At 43.3% G+C, this 5,402-nt stretch overlaps 1 pseudogene; it reads right to left on the bottom strand.

Moving 5' to 3' along the window:
• The window catches only part of LOC101589613, a 21,608-nt pseudogene continuing 16,206 nt past the window's right edge, over window positions 1-5,402 (bottom strand).

The raw sequence follows: 5,402 nt of genomic DNA, 5'->3' as shown, positions 1-5,402 counted from the left end.
TCAGAAACCAGAGAGGACTCTAGCTTGTCTTTTTCTGCCTCTTCTCTTAGATTTAGCATCCTGGAGACAAAGTCTTGAAGCACCATTTAAACATCTAGACTCTTCACTTGGCTTTCGTCTAGCACAGTCGCTATGATGATGCCCATCTCAGCCGTAGCAAAGCACCTCATTTGCAGCATGTCTCTTCTTATGACACAGCTTGCAACGAGCATTCAGTTAGATGTAGAGCAAACCACACTGTGATCCTGGTGGCTAAATGAAGGTAGACTTGGGGCAGGCTAGCAGAGGGAAGGAGAGACTCTCTCCAGTGGTCTAAGACTGTTTCATAGGAACCTCCACTGTCACTGGCATCAGGTGGAGTTTCAAGGAGATGCCAATCACTGCCCTGTTCTGGCTTACAGAGTGCCACTGCCAAGTAGTGAAGCACATGCTCATGACTGTGGTGTATGTGCATTAGTTGAGCTAGTATTTGGTGTTTCTGTTTTTATCCCCAAAAGTTTGTCTTTCACAGTCACCCTTGTTTGTTTGTCAGTTTCCTCTTCTGTATCTTCATTCACAGGATTTTGTTGTTTTGAGATAGAGTCTAGCTTTGTACTTTAGGCTTGCCTTGAACTCATGGCAATCCTCCTGCCTCAGCCTCCTGAGTGGTGGGATTACTGGCATGCGCCACCACACTCAGCTCATTCACGGTTTTAATTATTCCATTTTCCTAGTTTTCCTCATTTAACAGCTCATTGACTTCCACATGTGTCAGTCTGCAACCTTGATTTCTCCCAATGTTCCTTGATAGATTCTGTTTTCAATATCCAAGAGGGAATCTCTCAGTCTCAGGTGTAGCTGCCTTTCTGCTGACATCTGAGATGGGTCACATGCACTGGAGTTTCTTCCCCAGGTACATGCAGGTTTGCTATTGATTTGAGGTTTATTTGGAAAATGAAATTTCTTGGACTGGGGAGATAGCTCAGTGGCATAAGCACCTGCCTACCAAGCACAAGGTACCATTTGATCCACAGTACCACGAAAGAAAGAAAGAAAGAAAGAAAGAAAGAAAGAAAGAAAGAAAGAAAGAAAGAAATTTTTCTTGAGAAAAATAGGCTGTCTGTGCACATATTCTTCTGCTTTTCTCTTGCAACAAGGTTTCTTTTAAGGTACTTTCTCTAAAATTAAGAGCTTTGATAAGCTGGTCTAGCTGTTCACGAGACCTGTAAAAGCACCACCGATTTGGCGCTGGCTTTGGCTGCTGGGCAGAACTGTCACACGGACCTTGGTCCTTGTTGGAGGTGGAGTCATATCAAAGACTCTCCAACTTTAATAGCTACTTGAGACTGTACATTATTCTGAAATGATGAAGGTATATGCAACAGCATGTCTTCAGTGAGACCAGAATCATTTTCTTCAATAAACAATCCAAGAATAGAAGGGAAAATCCAGTAGCATCTCTCCACATGGTCACAGACCAAGGGAAAGATATTGGTACATACTGCACCACATTGGACTTTTCCTGAGAGTGCTTCCTCTTTTCCTCTTTTTTTTTTTTTTTTTTTTTTCTTCCCGGAACTGGAGATTGAACCCAGGCCCTTGTGCTTGCCAGGGAAGTGCTTATTCTACTGAGCTATCTCCTTGGCCCCCCTCTTTTCCTTGATGTTCCTGTTTGGAAGGCTTTTCCTCATCAGCAGTAAGAGACTTGTTTTGTTTTGTTTTGTTTTGTTTTGTTTTTTTTTGTGGAACTGAGGATTGAACTCAGATCCTTACGTTTGCCAATCAAGTGCTTATCCTACTGAGCCATCTCCCCGGCCCCACTCATCAGCAGTAAGAGACTCTTGCATTACACAGTTGATCTCCACTTGCCTTGTCAATTCTTTAAATCCATCTTGTCCTATTTTGCCCCTTCTGCTTCTTTTATGTGACCTTAGATCATCTTCATCTTCAGTGACCATATTCTTTTCTTTTCTTTTCTTTTCTTTTCTTTTCTTTTCTTTTCTTTCTTTCTTTCCTTTCTTCTTTCAGACAGGGTCTCACCATGCAGTGCATCCTGGTCTGGAACTTGCTTATGTAACCAAGGCTGGCCTTGAACTCATGGTGACCCTCCTGCCCCAGCCTCCTGAATGCTGAGATTGTAGGTGTGTGCCATCACACCTGGATGGTGAACGTATCTTGATCAAGTTCCTTTTGCCCTATTTCTTTGTTCTTAGTGCTAATACCAAAACCTTCCCTTTCTACCTCACCTACTTGTACATCTGCAGTTGAATTATGTTGTTCATCCTCCTTTTAGTTTTGCTTGTTTCTCTTTCCTTTTTTGCTCTTGTTCTTTTAGTTTTTCTTCCTTTTATGAATTCTAGAAGCTGCTCCTTCTGTCTCTTTTTGATGCTCTGCTATTAACTTCTGGAACTCCTATTTTGCCTCCCATAATGTATTAGCATAATTTTCAGTGAAATCCCTAGTAGGAATGAGGGCCAGTAGCTTCCCACAGGGAACATGAAGTATCTCCATTTTCCCTTCTGGTGCCAGGTCACACACTGAAATGCTTGACAGTTTCTTCAGTAGACTGAAATTGCTCAAACAAAACTCAATCATCAGGGGCTGGAGAGATGGCTCAGTGGTCTAAAGCACCTACTTGAAACAAGCTTGGCAAAGCACAGGGACCGTGGTTCGATCCCCAGCACCAGCACCACATGCCAGCCAGCCCCCCCCCCCCCGTGGGCTGAGCAGGCCACATACACAATAAATAAATGTAATAAATAAAAATAAATAAATATTAAAAAAAAAACTCAATCATCAAACAGCCATCATCTGTAACATCAAATCCTCTTTTCTTTTCTTTTCTTTTCTTTCTTTCTTTCTTTCTTTCTTTCTTTCTTTCTTTTTTTTTTTGTTTTGTGGAACCAGAGATCAAACTCATGCCCTTGCGCTTGCCAGGTAAGTGCTTTTTCTACTGAGCCATTTTCCTGGCCCCTAAATCCTCTTTTTTGATATCTGTATTTTGTATTTGCTGATGCTACATCAGTGCCTGAAGCCGAGATGTGCAGTCTGAGAATTTCAGGAAGAGTGTAGCTATCAGGACCCAAGGATTGCTTGGCAAGCTCAGGGTCCCGAGTTCAATCCCTGGTACCACAAAAACAAAGCAAAACAAGACCCAAGGGAAAAAGGGGGGGCGGGGCTGGCCAGATAGCTTAGCAGATTAAAGCACCTGCTTAGTAAGACACAGGGGCAGGGGTGTGGGGGTGTGAGGGGGTTGTTCCCTGGCCTGCTATGCCTGCCCCACCCCCGGGGCTGGCTGAGACAGTGAATGAGACTGGGTGTGGTGGTGTGCACCTGTAATCCCAGGGTTTGGGAGGCTGAAAACAGGACAGTCACTGTGAGTCCGATCTGTGTAGTGAGACTCTGTGGACCCTGTACTACGTACATTAAAAAAAGGAAAGAAAAGAGCACCCAAGATTTTGAAACTACAGCCCTAGTATAGCTATGGCCACGCAGCTGCCAAAGACGCAACTGCAATAGTGCAGTTTTTGTGAGGTCTGCATTTTCATCCAAAGCCTCTGTGGTGTCAGCACCACTTATTTGCTCTTTGGATTCTTCTTCTAGTACTTCTAGGGTTACTCCCTCAGGAAAATCATCTTGAAGATCAAAAAATTATTTGAATGCACTGAGGAACTCCAAAACCATCAGAGCATCATCAAAGATTTCAGGAAATGGTTTAGATTTCACTGGAGTCGGTTCTGGAAGTTTGTTGAAATCAGCACATTCCACATCTTCTCTGGGTTTCTTTTACCATTGTTTTAGGTATTTCAAATATTTTTCCTTTTCTTCACATAATTTCTCTTTTCTTTCCTCTATTTTAAGCCTCTTTTTCTTCTTTCTTCTTTAGTCTCTTTAACAATTTTCTTCAGTTTCTCCCTCTTTTTTCCCTTTATCTTCCTTTTCTTTTTCCTTAGCTCATAGGTCATCTGATTTTTGTCGTCTTGTTGTTGTTTTTTCTTTTCTTTTCTTTTTATAAATTTTATTTATTTATTTGTGTGTGGCCAGCTCAGCCCACCAGGGGGCAGGGCTGGCTGGCATGTGGTGCTGGGGGATTGAACCGTGGTCCCTGTGCTTTGCTAAGCTTGTTCTAAGTAGGTGCTTTAGACCACTGAGCCATCTCACCAGCCCCTGTTGTTGTTTTTTTCTAACTCAAGCATTTCCTATTATGTTAGTCCAGCTCTACCTGTCACAGTACAACTCTACACAAGACTGTTGCACAGAATGGTTTGTGCCAGCCCCGGAACCTTGAGTGCACCATGCAGGCCTTGAAACCTGGTGTGGTGGCGCATGCCTCCCCAGCTCTGGGGAGGCTGAGACAGGAGGATCACTATGAATCTGAGCTGTGTAGTGAGACCCTGTACCAGATAAATCAATAATTAAAAAAAAAGAAACAAAAAACCAATATGACTCAGCAGTCACTCTTCTTGGCACTTATCCCAGAGAGATAACATGTTTCTACACAAAAAAGTTTGTGAAACATCTTACACAAATGTTCATGGAAGCTCAGGTAAAGGAAAAAAAGTGGACAATATTTCAGCTCACCCTTTGTGGAGGTTCCAGTCCATCGCTGGCTGGCTCCAAGACTGGGCAGCAGGGCAGAGGGGCATGGCAGGGAGACAGTCCATGCCAGGCAGGCAGGAAGTGGCAAGCAGCAGCCCAAGTGCAGATTATTTAGAAATGTGTCAGACAGCGTTAAGGGAACAAAAGAACAGCCAGTGAAGCTTAACTCAGGTGACTGTGAGTCATTCTTAGGATTTTTAAAGATTTAAAAAAAAAAAACAAAAAACAAAAAACAGGAAGCCACTGAGTTATCCCTAGCCCAAAGGTTTTTTTCTGTAAAAAAGACCTTTCTGTCTCTACTGCCTTGAAGTACCAAAGCCTCTACTATGAGGGTAAACACCAGAGATATTATTTTTCAAAGGGCTCCACTCTGATCGAGGAGAGCCATCAAGAAGCTCAACTGGGGGTCTCTTGGTGGGACAGACTGCACTCTGATTTCATGGGAGTGTCAAAAGGCTAGAGCCACCAAGTGGCTCAACCCCCTTCCTAAGGAGTTAGTGGGCCCCATAGAGACAAAAAGCCCTCAGTAGGGCTTTCTACTATGCCTCTATGCAAGATGTCAGCATCATCTTAGCTTTGGACAAAGACATTTGTCTAGTGAATACTTGAGTCTCATGAGAGATGCTTTGTGGTTCATTGGGTCTCCTTTTTCTGCATGCAAGTATTAACTGGGTACCAAAACCAAAGAAGGACCCAACCAAAAAAAGAAAACTACAGGCCAATGTCCCTAATAAAAATAAATGCAAAGGGGCTAGGGAGATGGCTCAGTAGGATAAGCGCTTGATTGGCAAACGCAAGGATCTGAGTTCAATCCCCGGTTCCGC

The sequence above is a fragment of the Octodon degus genome, unplaced genomic scaffold (assembly GCF_000260255.1).
Source record: "Octodon degus isolate 3935 unplaced genomic scaffold, OctDeg1.0 scaffold00158, whole genome shotgun sequence".
NCBI classification, from domain to species: Eukaryota; Metazoa; Chordata; class Mammalia; order Rodentia; family Octodontidae; genus Octodon; species Octodon degus.
This window is presented reverse-complemented; position numbering and strand designations above follow the sequence as displayed.